Source organism: Leucoraja erinacea, chromosome 1 (assembly GCF_028641065.1).
Source record: "Leucoraja erinacea ecotype New England chromosome 1, Leri_hhj_1, whole genome shotgun sequence".
Classification (NCBI taxonomy): Eukaryota; Metazoa; Chordata; class Chondrichthyes; order Rajiformes; family Rajidae; genus Leucoraja; species Leucoraja erinaceus.
The window spans coordinates 128,664,997-128,680,404 of record NC_073377.1 but is presented as its reverse complement, the minus strand read 5'-3'; the positions used below and the strand labels follow the sequence as shown (position 1 = coordinate 128,680,404).

The 15,408-nt window shown below is 47.3% G+C and overlaps 1 pseudogene; it reads left to right on the top strand.

Moving 5' to 3' along the window:
• Positions 1–2,618: 2,618 nt before the first annotated feature.
• Positions 2,619–6,927, top strand: LOC129699636 (uncharacterized; annotated as a pseudogene).
• Positions 6,928–15,408: the final 8,481 nt, after the last annotated feature.

Genomic DNA, 15,408 nt, shown 5'->3' with positions numbered 1-15,408 from the left:
TGTCCAGTCAGCGGAACTTATGCAATCAGTGCGACCTGTCCACTCAGCAGAACTTAGGGAATGAGTGAGACCTTTGGACTAAACACAGTGGGGGCTAACAAAGCATGTCTTCCTTCCAAACACAGTGGGGGCTAACAAAGCATTTCTTCCTTCCAAATATGGTGGGGGCTAACAAAGCATTTATTCCTTCCAAACACAGTGGGGGCTAACAAATAATTTATTCCTTCCAAATACAGTAGGGGCTATAAATCATTTATTCCTTCCAAACACAGTGGGGGCTAATGAAGCATTTATTCCTTCCAAATGCAGTGGGGGCTAATAAACCATTTATTCCTCGCAAACACAGTGGGGACTAACAAAGACTTTTCCCCTAGCACTTCTTCCTTGCATTTCTTCCTTGCTAGCACAGAGGCGGGGGTAACAAAACATTTATTGCAAGCACATTAAGGGCTAACAAAGCATTTCTTCCTCGCAAGCACAGAGGTAGCAGACAAAGCATTTATTGCAAGCACATCAAGGGCTAACCAATCATCATTTATTGCAACCGCATTGCGCGGTAACAAATCATTTATTGCAAGCACATTAAGGGCTAACCAATCATCATTCATTGCAAGCACATTGCTGGCTAACAAATCATTTATTGCAAGCACAGTAGGGGCTAACAAAGCATTTATTGCAAGCATATTAAGGACTAACCAATCATCATTTATTGCAAATACCTTGCGGGTAACAAATCATTTATTGCAAGCACATTAAGGGTTAACAAATGATCATTATTGCAAGCACATTGTAGACTCACAGTTCAGTAGACTCACAGTCCAGTAGACTCACAGCGTAGAATCATAGTTGTGGACACCCTCACAATCTTCCAGAGTGACACTCACGTCCGGCATCCGGGGCTTTATACTCCTGCCGCTCCCCCCCGGGAAGGGCAGTTATCTTCATCATGGATATGACAGGCAAGAGGACCAATCAGCTGATCTCAAGATTTTTTAAACATTCATAACTTTTTTTTTAGCGAGGACTGTGAGTAAGATGGCAAAACAAATTACAGTGATATAGGGTAGTATTTTTTTCTTAAATCAATTAACAACATGGACAGGAAGTGGTCAAGATGATGGATGTGCATAAAAGGAGTAGTATCCAGCACCTATGACCCATTGGTATTTGTGCTAAACTAGTTTCTGTTCCATCAGTTGTACTATTGTATCAATCCAACAAAAGGAGTGCTTCAGCTTTATATGACTCCTTGTGAAGTTTTGATCAATTTTTATGATATTCTTATCTGAATCTTGGGAGTTAGGATGTATGGTGATGCCAAATGTCAAAAACTCTATCTTAGCAAACATTTTAAATTCTATGTATGTAAATTGTGCCCTTTATAAATGGCCCGAAAGCTGGCATTCCACATCTAGCAATATTATCTGAAGTTCCTACAAAATAGTAATAGACAATAGACAATAATATTCAATGTCTAGCTGTATGGTTATGGTAATAATTTGGATTGAGCTCTACCTACCTCTGACAATTTTGTGTTACCCTTGGATCCCCTGAATAATCTGGACAAAATCAGAAGCTGTCCTACCCTTGCCATTTCTCAGAATAGCCAAGTGATTTCACAGCATGATGAAACACTTTCCCTCCTGTGAAGACTCAACCAGTTAAGTGGACTGCTTGTGAGTGAGAGTTACACTTAAATGCGACAGGACTTTCTGAAAAACCTGCAGGCACCCAGGTATCTCAATGTCACAAACATTGACCCATATCCCTATAAACCTTTGCTGTCCATGTACCTGTCAAAATGTCTTCAATACTGTTATTGTATCTGCTTCAACTTCTGAGGTAGCTCACTCCATATACCCATCAACCTCTGTGTGGAAAAAAATGCTCCTCAGTTTCCTATTAAATCTTACCCCTCTCACTTTAAACATGTGGCCTCTAGTTCTGTCTGGGAGACGAAATAGCATTAAAATATTAATAACATTAATAGGCACTCTTCTCATTAGGATTTCCTTGTTCTATTGGCATTACTGGTTTTTAAAATAAAGTTTTTCTTTTCAGTTCTGTTTTACTTTCATAAGCAACACTGTAAACCTGAAATGGGTGAATCAAAATGAGCAATTCAGCCTTGCAGGAACAATTACCTGCAACAGGATTCAGCCACAGGAAGTCTCATTCAAATCAGCACCAAACTAGATAAATAATCTTTTTTAAAGCACAACTCAAGGAACTGCTGCAGATTTTCCCCTTGCTGCCTTTATAAAATCAGATAAGCTTGAATATAAAATGCCAGTGACAAGGCATTTACAAAATATTCTCTAACCAGGGTCATTGATGTCTGAGGTTTTTTGAGACTCCAAGATAACTATCAGTTTTCCCAACCTTATTAGGCATGCTCCCTGCGCCACTGACTTCTCGGAATCGCTAGTAGAGCTCTAATAGGAAAACCACAGGGCAGCCACTCTGCTGCTATGATAAACCTCAATGCAATATTGTGTATTAATATTTCAGTTGCATGGGAGAACATGTCAAAGACTACTGGTGAGACTAATCTTCAGTAAACCTGTCCATGTAAGTTGAATGTATTCCGACTACCAGCTGTGTGACAGAAAACATGGGGAAGGGTTTCTTGTGCTGGTGTGGATGGGGAGAGGTCAAAGTCAAATAGTCCACCGAGTATTAGACAATAGACAATAGACAATAGGTGCAGGTGTAGCCAGCACCACCATTCAGTATGATCAGGCTGATCATCCCCAATCAGTACCCCATTCCTGCCTTCTCCCCATATCCCCTGACTATCTTTAAGAGCCTTATCTAGCTCTCTCTTGAAAGCATCCAGAGAACCACCCTCTGAGGCAGTATCCTGTGGATTTTTTTTTTAAGAATATCTTTAACACATGGAAAAATACCCTCAGGGGTGCCCGAGAGGGGGGGGAGGATGAGCACCTCAATTGGACGGATCAAAGGTTAACGACTAATGGCAATGGACAACCGACTATGTATCAAATGCAGATGTGGTAAGGTTTGCAAGAACAGCCGAGGCCTGAAGATTCCTCAGACCCGGATGAAATGTTTGGAGGGACAGGGAGTGTCACAACGCACAGGTATTTTACCTGGTGAGACGCAGGAGGAGCCGGGCCCGGAATCATCCCATAGAGCCCGAAGCCTCCAAGTGGCGCAACTAGTCCCTCGGAACAGTTCTCTGGAGAAAGTTCGAGTCAGATGGCCTCAGTTCTGCAAGGCGGCAGTCTGGCATCAGTTTGACGAGGACGTCGACAAGGTGCTGGAAGCAACTGCGAAGGGAGACGTGGACCGAATGCTGTGGACGATGATGACAATCATCATCGGCCTAGCAGTGGAAAGGTTTGGAGAAGTGGAGAAGAAGCCGGCCAGAACACCTTTCACCATGAACCAACGAGCAACGAAGATCCACAAGATCCGGCAGGAGCTGAAGTCCCTCAAGAAGCAGTATAAAGAAGCCGGGGAAGAGCAACGTCGCCCCTTGGCTGAGCTGCGAACCACCTTGAGGAAGAAGCTGATGACCCTCCGTAGAGCTGAGTGGCACCGAAGACACCGGAAGGAAAGAGCCAGGAAGTGAGCATCATTCATAGCCAACCCCTTCGGCTTCACCAAACAACTACTCGGGCAGAAGCGCAGTGGGAGTTTGGCTTGCTCTAAGTAGGAGATCGACCGGCACATCCAGACGACCTACAGTGACCCCATCAGGCAGCAGGAGCTGGGCCAGTGCAACATCCTGATAAAACCACCTCCACCCATCATGGAGTTTGATAGTAGAGAGCCACTCCTGAAAGAGGTCCAGGACGTTGTGAAGAGAGCAAGAGCTGACTCAGCCCCTGGCCCGAGCGGAGATCTCTACAGGGTCTACAAGAACTGCCCCTTGTTACTGAAACGGCTGTGGAAGATCCTGAAAGTCATCTGGAGGAGAGGAAAAGTTGTGCAGCAGTGGCGATTCGCTGAAGGAGTACGGATCCCAAAGGAGGAAGATTCCAAGAAGATCGATCAGTTCAGAATCATCTCCTTGCTAAGCGTTGAAGGCAAGATTTTCTTCAGCATAGTGGCGAGGTGGCTGACCAACTTCCTCTCCAGCAATGGTTACATCGACAGCTCAGTGCAAAAGGGAGGCTTATCTGGAGTGCCGGGGTGTCTAGAGCACACAGGAGTGGTGACCCAGCTCATCAGAGAAACCAGGGAGAACAAGGGTGACCTGACAGTGCTCTGGCTTGACCTGGCCAATACCTACGGCTCTATCCCGCACAAGCTGATCCAGACAGTCATGGCCAAGCATCATGTGCCGGGCCAAGTGGCAGATCTCATCCTGGACTATTACAACCAGTTCAGCATGAGAGTCTCATCAGGGTCAGTAACATCAGAGTGGCACAGACTGGAGGTTGGGATCATCACAGGCTGCACCATCTCTGTGATCCTTTTTGCCTTGGCGATGAACATGATCGTCAAGTCTGCTGAGCCAGAGTGCCGGGACCCTCGGACCAAGTCAGGAATGCACCAACCACCAATCAGAGCCTTCATGGATGACCTGACTGTCACCACTGAGTCAGTGCCAGGAAGCAGGTGGATCCTGCAGGGGCTGGAGAAACTGATTGGATGGGCAAGGATGAGGTTTAAGCCAGGAAAATCAAGATCACTGGTGCTTAAGAAGGGCAAAGTCATGGACAGGTTCCGCTTCAGCATCGAAGGGACATCAATCCCAACTGTCTCCGAAAGGCCAGGTTTTTAACAGCAGCCTGAAGGATACAGCATCTGTCCAGGCAACCTGTCAGGAGCTGGAGAGCTGGTTGAGAGCAGTGGACCGGTCGGGGCTTCTCGGCAAGGTCAAGGCATGGATTTATCAGCATGGTATCCTGCCAATGATGCTCTGGCCACTGCTTGTCTACAAAGTCCCAGTATCCATCGTAGAGATATTGGAGAGGAAAGTCAGCAGCTTTCTCAGAAGGTGGCTGGGACTGCCCAGGAGCCTTAGCAGCATTGCCATTTACGGAAATAACACCAAACTCCAGCTGCCCCTGAAGTCCCTGTAGGAGGAGTTCAAGGTGACTCGGGCCAGAGAGGTGATGCTGTACAGGGACTCCTGCGACCCCAAGGTAGCTCAAGTAGGGGTGGAGGTGAAAACTGGGAGGAAGTGGAGAGCCGGCGAAGCCGTGCTGCAAGCAGAGTCCAGGATACGCTACAGAATCCTGGTGGGAGCAGTGACTCGGGGAAGAGCTGGCCTGGGAATCTTCCCATCTCCCCAGTTTGACAAGGCCAAGGGGAAGGAGAGGCGCAGGCTGGTCCAGGAGGAAGTGAGGGCAGTGGTGGAGGAGGAGAGGTCTACCAGAGTAGTTGGATTGAGGCAGCAGGGAGCCTGGACAAGGTGGGAGCAGGCCATGGACCGAAAAGTCACATGGACTGAGCTTTGGCAGGCTGAACCACAGCGCATCAAGTTCCTGGTCCAGGCAGTGTATGATGTCCTGCCCAGCCCATCGAACCTCTTCATCTGGGGCAAAGTGTAATCTCCAGATTTCCCGCAATACTCAGGCAAGGGGACTTTGGAACACATCCTGAGCTGTTGCCCAAAGGCTCTTGGGCAGGGCCGGTAAACATGGTGTCATGACCAGGTTCTCCAACCCATTGCAGAAGCCATCAGCATGGGAATCAGCTGCTGCAGACGAGAACGCCCCACCACCCAGATGATCACCTTTGTGAACGTCAGAGTGCAGCTGCCAAGAACCACAGCAGCCAGGAATCCGTCAGGAATCCTGGCGACTGCGCAGGACTGGCAGCTTTCCGTAGACCTGGTGAAACAGCTGAAGTTCCCACAGCACATTGCCATGACCACCCTGAGGCCAGATATCCTCCTGGTCTCAGAGGAGACCAAAAACATCATCTTGTTGGAACTGACAGTGCCATGGGAGGACCATCTGGAGGAGGCCCATGAGAGGAAGATGGCCAAATATGAAGAACTCGTCATAGACTGCCGCAAGCAGGGCTGGAAGGCAAGGTGTATGCCCATCAAGGTTGGCTGCAGAGGTTTTGCAGGGCAATCGCTCTACAAAGCCTTGAGTGCACTGAGCATCAACGGAGTGGTAAGGAGAAGGGCCATCAAGAACACCACAGAGGCAGCGGAGAAGGCCTCGAGATGGCTCTGGATCAGGAGAGGAGGTCCCTGGGGAGGAGCGAATACCACCTGAACACAAGTCGTGGTCTGATCAACCACGGTCGCCTGGGTGAGGGTGTCTGATGTTGAAAGACGCGAAACACCCAATGACCCCAGGTTACATCACTGATGATGTGTTCAGGAGCATCTATCGATGTATTTGTATCAATGATGGCAAATTATCCAACCTCGCTCAGTGAGGTATAAAATGGCCATTGGGCTAAAGGTACTCTGGAGTGCAGCAATCTGAATGAGTGGACCTATTCATCTATCCAAATGTCTCCATTGTGATTGCAATTGTAGAAGCAAAAGACATGCCCTGATCATTGTATTGTCACTGGAGCCCCTTTGTTCCCATATCAGCACACAAGATTACACTTTAAAGAAAGCTACTTACCATTTGAACGTCTCTGACACTGGAATCATACCAGACAGCTATGGTTAATTAAAGGTTGAATTTCCCTATGACATGTTCATCAGACGGTTGCTTCATCTAGATGATGTGACTCCTTCTTCCATGCTGGTATGTAGATGCACAGCATTCCAAAATATGCAAGGCGTACTGCCTCCCAAAAACAGTGTGCAGATTATGATTTGATTGCTGGGGATTTCGTACAGGTAAATATTCTCTTACGTAAATTTGGTGCAGATGTGCAGATGTGGTGAAGATGTCGCTATTTAGAGCATACTGCACATCACTCTACACTGTGCACCTGTGGTCGAACTATTTAAAGACAAGTATGCAGACACTGGAGGTGCCATATAACGATGCCATGAGAACACTGCTAAGGCAACCTAGATGGTGTAGTGCCAGTAATATGTTTGTGGCTGCAGGAGTCAGTACTTTAGAAGCTATCCGAAGACACCACATGTATAAATTCATTTGCAGGATAAATGACTCTAAAAATATGCTTATTGTGGCTTTGTCAAACATAAGGGTTAGCACTACACGGTACGAATCCCAGCTGTGGAGACACTGGTATCGTTGTCTCGTTGTAGGACATTGATCATCTTTTAATCTGGATTTTTAACTTATGTATTGTGTTTTTTTAAGTTTTTTAAAATATAAATTATAATGTTTTTATGTGATACTAGACCAAGTGCAGACCCGTTGGGTCTGTTTCTCCAACAGCGTTTGCGGGGAGGGGAGGGGGGCGTGAGGTGTGAAGAGGGGAGGGAGGAGCAGGAAACGGGATAGATTTGGGAGGGAAAGGAGAGTGCGGTAGGGGGTGAGAGATGGGGAGAGAGATGTGCGGGAGGGGGGAGGGGGGATGGGGAGGAGGAGAGGGATGGGGAGAGGTGTGGGGGGAAAGAGTCGGGAGGGAGAGTGGAGGGGAAGGGGGAGAGAAGTGGAAGAGTGGGGAGGAAGGTGGAGAGGGGTAGCGGGAGTGATGGAAGTGGGACAGAGGGATAGGGGGAAGGGGGTGGGGGGGAGAGAGGGAAGGGGATGGGGTAGACAGGGAAGGGGGTGGGGGAGAGAGGGGGATGGGAAAAAGGGGTGAGGAGAGGGGGAGGAGAGAGTGGGAGAGAAGTGAAAGAGTGGGAGAGAAGTGAAAGAGTGGGGAGGGAGGGAGGGGTAGAGGGGTAGCGGGAGTGGTAGAAGAGGGACGGGGAGTGGTCGAAGAGGGACAGAGGGGTAGGGGAAGGGGAAGGGGATGGTGGTAGAGAGAGGAAAGGGGGTGGTGGTAGAGAGGGAAGGGGGTGGGGGAGAGAGAGAGATGGGTGGGAGAGTGAGAGGGGTGGGGAGAGGGAAACATAGAAATTAAGTGCAGGAGTAGGCCATTCGGACCTTTGAGCCTGCACCACCATTCAATATGATCATGGCTGATCATCCAACTCAGTATCCTGTACCTGCCTTCTCTCCATACTCCCTGATCCCTTTAGCCACACGGGCTACATCTAACTCCCTCTTAAATATAGCCAATGAACTGGCCTCAACTACCTTCTGTGGCAGAGAGTTCCAGAGACTCACCACTATCTGTGTGAGAAATGTTTTCCTCATCTCAGTACTAAAGGATTTCACCTTTATCCTTAAACTGTGTCCCGCTTGTCCTGGACTTCCCCAACATCGGGAACAATCTTCCTGCATCAGACAAATGCAATTCAGGACTTTTCTCTTCACAAGCAAAGTCAGAATGATGGTTAGTGAAGAATTCGAACAATCGCTGAACGTTCAGATGCTGCACATGCCTCCTGCACCAAAGGGGGGTGGGGGGGGGGGGGATCGGGGGGGTGCGTGTGTCGTCACACACAAAGATCTTGTAGCGGAGAGCTCCGCTATAAGATCTTTGGTCACACACTAAGCTCGTGCCTCCACAAACAGTTGAGCGTCTTCTTGAATGGAGAGCGCGTGGCCGCCTCCACAAACAGTCACACACACTGTGGACCCGCCCCCACAAAAAATATTGTGTGAGGAAGGGGAGGAGGGGGGTGGAGAGGGAGAGGGGGAGGGGGAGGAGAAGAAGAGGGGGAGGAGAGGATGGGGGAGAGAGGTGGGGGCATCTCCAGCATCTGTAGTTCCTTCTTAAAAACAGAGACTGTGCACGGTAAGGGAATGAGGAGGGAGAGGGGTAAGAGTGTGGAGGGATGGGGGGGAAGAGTGGGATGGGGGGGGAGAGAGGCGAAAGAGTGTGTGGGGGGGGGGGGGGGTCTCTAAGCTATTACAGTAAATTAAACATTGTCACTAATGCAAGCATGTTGTAGAGTAATAAGTCTTTAACAAATAATCTCGGAGCTGCCTGTGAAAACTTACCGGTACTCGCGGTAAAGTGAAGCCGCGGTCTCAATTAATAAGCGGCCGATTCGCGATCGTGGAACCGAGGATCATCTCCGCAGGCGGGCAGGGGGGGGTGGGGGGCTGTGGTCTGTAGCGGTTGTTTGCTCGTTTTCAGACCCTGATAACGGGAGAAAAACGGAGGGATATCGATCGCTATTTACAGCGAGTACCTAAGTTCCGCGATCGGAGCACTTTTTCCCGGCAAGTTTTCGCAGGCAGCTTCGAGATTATTTGTTAAAGACTTATTACTCTACAACAGGCTGGCATTAGTGACAATGTTTAATTGACCGTGTTATAGTTTAGGCCCTCAATTTCATGAATGAATGAGTGAGTGAGTGAGTGAGTGAGTGAGTGAGTGAGTGAGTGAGTGAGTGAGTGAGTGAAAAGTAGGGACTTTGCTTTCTTGCACTTTAATCCACTTCGCAGCACTTTCTTCAGCCTTTTTTTTATGCTTTTCCCACTAAATACAATGAACCTGCTGCAAGTTTCCATGACATTTATTCTACAGAAAAACACATCGGAATCTCCAGTAAAACAGGCATCTGTGAAGCCCCCTCAGCCATTTTGTGTGCTTGCCTGAAACAAAGCGCGTGATTGGCCAACTGGCAGACAACTCAATGTCAAACGTGCTTTCATTGGACTAAAAAATTCCCGACATTTTTCCCGTTTTTCTCTAATTTAATAAAAATGTGCAAGTCTTCTTCATATCGAGTTTCAGGGGTGATTTATATAAATAATTTTACACAATATGTGAAAATTTCATGTAGTTTGGTGACTTGGGTCACGAAACTGCAGAATAAAGCTCCTCGGCCCACAGCCTATTCTCTGTACTCCCAATATGGCAACAATGTATTTGAACATTGGGCATTGTGACATCACACGATGGAACGTTCACTGGGGCTGTGGCTCCTGCAAAGGCATATGTAAATGAATCCATTCCGATTGGACATCTGTGAGCATCGGGCGTTGTGACATCACATGATGGAACATTCACCAGGGGGCTGAGGCTGCGGCTGGGGCTGCTTCTATGGGTTAGAAGCCAGTTTCTTTTTGAAATATTGAGGTGGTGGGGGGGGTGAAGGATTTGATTAAAAAAGTGTACTTAAACACGACGAAATGTAATGAGGAGCGGATACTTAGAAAGAAAAGCGAAATCTCTACCGAAATGGAAAAGACGTCGGCGATTCTGCGTCCGGTTTCGGAGTTGCGGAGAATCAAAGGAAGAAACGCGGCCGGAAGCCGTACATGCAAATGGATCCATTCCGATTGGACGTCCGCGAGCGTCGGGCATCGCGATTGGACGTCCGCGAGCATCGGGCATTGTGACATCGCACGGCGGGAACGAATCGAAAGGCAGGAAGGGATCCGTGCAGCAGGCTGGTCGGATGGGGCCAGAGTTTTAAAAGTATACTAGACCAAGTGCAGACCCATTGGGTCTGCTCCCCCAATGGTGTGATCCCCCAACCCAATATTCCACCATGCACCCGTCTCCTCCAATGGAACTGAAGCCGTTCTCAAAAGTAAGATTCCAGCACTGCCCTGCCTCTTTAAAAAAAAATCCAATGGCACCTCCCCTGCCTGCTGCAGCAGTGAAAAGTTCAGTGTTCCTGTCTTGCAACTTTGTTTCGAAGTGTGTTGGAAGCTGATAGGAAGGAGCAGCGAATCAAAAGGAAGAAAGGCAGCTGGCAGCCAGACGGCAGGCGGCAGCGACAGACTTTTATATAATAACTAGACCAAGTGCAGACCCGTTGGGTCTGCTTCCCCAATGGTGTGATTCCCCCAACCCAATATTCCACCATGCACCCGTCTCCTCCAATGGAACTGAAGCCGTTGCCAAATGTAAGTTTCCAGCACTCCCCTGCCTCCCTCAATTGCACCTCCCCTGCCTGCTGCAGCAGTGAAAAGTTCAGTGTTCCTGTCTTGCAACTTTGTTTCGAAGTGTGTTGGAAGCTGATAGGAAGGAGCAGCCATCAATGAATCAAAACGAATCAAAAGGCAGGAAGGGATCCGTACTGCAGGCGGACGGATGGATTTGCGTTTTATATATTGATAGATAGATAGATAGATAGATAGATAGATAGATAGATAGATAGATAGATAGATAGATACCAAGATTTTATATGTATTTATGATATTTGATATGCAATGCATTTTTAATGTAATGTTGCCCCTTGTCTGGACCTTGAGTCTGTAATAAAGTTTATGATGATGATGATGATTATTATTATTATTATTATTATTATTATTATTATTATTATGAATGCTGTATTCATCTATTGTTTATGGCATTGTGGAATTAATGCAAGCTTCACTTCCTTGGGTCAGGAATATCTGAAGGTGCATTGCTTAATGATAGCCTACCTCTCTAAAAGGATAGAGGCATTGTTTTACCAGGAGCAAATTTTTGGGAAACCAGTCTAAACTCAGGGACATTTACATGTCCTTGTCATGCAAATCACACGACCTCGTGGTCGCGTTGAGGCGCACGGGGTTCGTATTGCCGCGCGGGGCCGGTCCCACTTAGAAGCGCGGAGGGGTATGTAGTTGTGCGCGACTTTGCAGTGAACTAAATCTTTGCATGCCAACGGCCTGTCGTGGAACTGACGGCCAAAGTGGGACAGGCCCAAGACCCTGGCGCGACGTAACGTCTCACCTTCAACAGCAGCAGAAGCAGGCAAAAGATCGCCACTCGGCCTGGGGCTAACGGCCGTTGCGGTCCGGCTCCGGCCCCACTTCTACTCCCAGAGCGGGGCCCAGAAAATCGAACATAGACACAAAATGCTGGAGTAACTCAGCGGGACCGGCAGCATCTCTGGAGAGAAGCAATGGATGATGTTTCGGGTCAAGACCCTTCTTTTCAGACAGAAGAAGAGTCTCAACATGAAACGCACACATTGCTTCTCTCCAGAGATACTGCCGGTCCTGCTGAGTTACTCCAGCTTTGTGTCCATCTTCAAATTACGTCACGTGCTTCAGAAGGCTGTGCATACGCATGTAATCATGTCCGATCTTTGCAGGACCGCCGCGGTTCAACGCGACAACGAGGTCACGTAATTTGCGTGCCAAGGGCACGTAAGTGGGACAGCCCTTAATTCTCTGAGCACAACACTGTAGGCTTTGGAGAAGAGGAGAGATGGCGTCTAACCATTGGAAATAAAAAGATTCCCAAGCAATTTCTAGGAGGTCAATATCAGAAATCCAGCCCCAATCACATCTGATTGCACAAAATTCAGCAACCTCATAAAATGCTAAATACATCTAAAATGCTTTATGTGTAATGTTCATTATATTTTATTTTCACATTGAGATTGAGTGGATGTTGTGCTTTTCTGTAAGTTATGGTAAAGATCTTTCAACACCAGAGCCACCACCCCTGTGGTGATTTCAGCAACTATAAAGGCAGCTAAATACTTGTACAGTCAGAGCAACGTCGAATATAATTAAATCAGCAATCAGCCTGAATGTGAGTAATGATCTCTTTAAAGAGCAATTGTTTGGGGCACCCTCCTGCTGCAGAACGTGCACTCAGCATGCAAGGTCAGTAGAGGGCTTTAATTGGGGCACCCCAAAAATGGCAGTAATGGCATCAATTTGTATGATTTTTTATACTATTTGGAAACACTATTTGCTGACAATAGTTTTACTTTTAGTTCAGAGATGTAACATGGAATTAACCACTTATAATAGCGTCCATATTGATTTTAAGTTTTCCCACTTTCTCACCCATTCCCTGCACATTAGAGGCAATTTTAAAGAGGCCAATTAACCTAAAAACGCAAACCTCTGTGATGTGGGGTGCACATTGAAGAAAACCAAACTGACAACAGAGAGAATATGCAGACTGCACAGAATGCACCCAAGATCAGTATTGAACCCGGATTACTGGCACAGCCACTATGCCAGCCATGCCACGGTGTCTCCATTTGCAAGCTATGACGCTCATCAATACAGCACTGGCACAATGTGGTTTACAAATCCATACGCTTATTAGTTTTTTTCTTATATTTGTCACTGATAATCTGAACAGTTACTTCCCATTCCTAATTTCCCCCTAAACTGAGAGAAGAGGTAAGAGTCGTTAGTCTAGTTTAGTTTCAAATGTACCAAGTACAGTGAAAATCATTTTTGTTGCATGTTATCCAGTCAACGGAAAGATTACATGATTACAATCAAGCCGACAGTGTCAGATACAGGATAAAGGGTATAATGTTTAGTGTAAGATAACGTCCAGAAAAGTCTACTTAAAGATAGTCTGAGAGTCTCCAATGAGGAAGATGGTAGCTCAGTACGGCTTTCTTGTTGGTGATAGAATGGTTCTGTTGCCAATAGTCAATAGTCAATAGTCTATTTAATTGTCATTTGGACCCCTGGAGGTCCAAATGAAATGCCGTTTCTGCAGCCATACATTACACACAAATAGACCCCAGACACAACATAATTTACAATTTACATAAACATCCATCACATAGCTGTGATGGAAGGCCAAAAAAACGTATCTCTCCACTGCACTCTCTCCCCCCCCCGCCCCACCCCCCGATGTCAGAGTCAAAGTCAAGCCCCCGGCTGGCGATGGCGATTGTCCTGCGGCCATTAAAGCCACGCCGGGTGATGCGAGGTCGCACACCGGGTCTTGGTGTTAGAGACCCCGGCGTGCGCTCGCAGAGTCCCGCGGCCATTCCAAGCCGCGCGGGGCAGTGATGTAGGCCCCGCTCCAGGAGCTCTTCGACCCCACAACTCGGGCGGGAGAAGTCGCCGTTGCAGGAGCCCTGAAAAGCGGTCTCCCTCCAGGGAGCCGCGGGCTCCCGGTGCCGCCATCCGCAGACCCGCAGTAGCAGCCTCCGCATCAGCAGCAGCAGCAGCAGCAGCAGCAGCAGCAGCAGCAGCAGCAGCGGCAGCGGCAGCGCTCCTCCACCGCTCCACCCGCTCCGGTCTCGGCCAGCTCCGCGACGGTGAGGTGAGTCGGCACCAGAGTCCCCGGCTTCTTCTGTTGGAGGCCGCTCCTCGTTGCGGCCCCAACGACAACTGAGACCCGACGAGAAAAGGTCGGGTCTCCAGTGCAGGGAGAGATCCGGCTCAACACAGTGGGTTTTTTTGTGAATTTGTAAATTGAATTGGATTAGTACTTGGCTGCACAGTCATGGGTGTATATGGAGTAAAGAAATGGGCTGATATCGCATCCTTCCGGAGCACCAGTGTTGGGGATTATCGTAGAGGATGATTTTCCCCTATCCTCACTGATTGTGATCTGTTGATCAGGTAGTTAATGATCCAGTTGCAGAGATGAGTGCTGACTCCAAATTCCATGAGATTGGAGATGAGCTTGGATGGGATAACGGTATTTATCTCAATCAACATTGCTATTTATCTGCAACCATGACTTGGTGAATTCAGATAAGAATAGTTGATTTTCTTCAATGCAGGCCATCAGTGCAGAAGGTTGACCTTTACAGCAGTATGGTAGATTGAGATATAAAGTTGCACAGCACGGAAACAGGCCCTTTGGCCCAACTTGCCCTTGCCAACAACAATGCTCCATCTAAACTAGTCCCAAGTGCCCTGTACTAGTCCCAATGGCCCATATCCCTCTAAGCTTTCCAGTCCATGTACAGATAATCAATTCTTGATTATGTTTCTGAGCACTTTTTTTTTAAACCAAAATCCAAATTGATCTTTTCATTTGAATATAAATCCTTAGCTGCTTGAATGAGAATTGTATTCACATTAGCAAATCTTGCTGATATTTATCTGCAGATCCAGTAACTTAATCACCATACTACCACATCCCTTTCATGTCAGAACTAACTCCACCCTTTGTTTACAAAGAGTGCATGACAGAGCTCAGGTTTGCCTCGGCAAGGCCAGTATCAAAATCAAGGACAAGTTGCACGCTGGCCACTCCCTCTTTCCCTTCTCCCATCATGTAAAAGGTAGGGAAGTGAGAAAACGCACACCTCCAGATTCAGGGACAGTTTCTTCCCAGCTGTTATCAGGCAATTGTATCATCCTACTCAAACCAAGGGCAGTTCTGAACTACTAATCATGTATTGTCTTTCTGCTGACTGGTTAGCATGCAACAAAAAGCTTTTCACTGTACCTCGGTACACGTGACAATAAACTAAACTGATGTCTCCTTGGGGGCAAAAGATAAGTTATGAAAGGAAAGCAAAGAAAGTGTGGCAGGATTCGACTCTCCCCTGTGAGTGCAGCACCTAAGCCTAAGGGTTTGTTAACTGTCCATTTTAGATGGGCATACATTGTATCAAACTGTTGGTTCAATCTGGGAGACTGACAATTCTGAAGATGTGCTGTTCGATTAAAATTACATTGGTAAAGTCAAGGCATTGACTTTATAGAAAAAATCTCCCATGGACAATCATTGCCAAACGTACTCAACATAACAATGGACATTTTTACCTTATAACCATCACAATGTAGGTTAATTCAGCTGTTATTTACATGC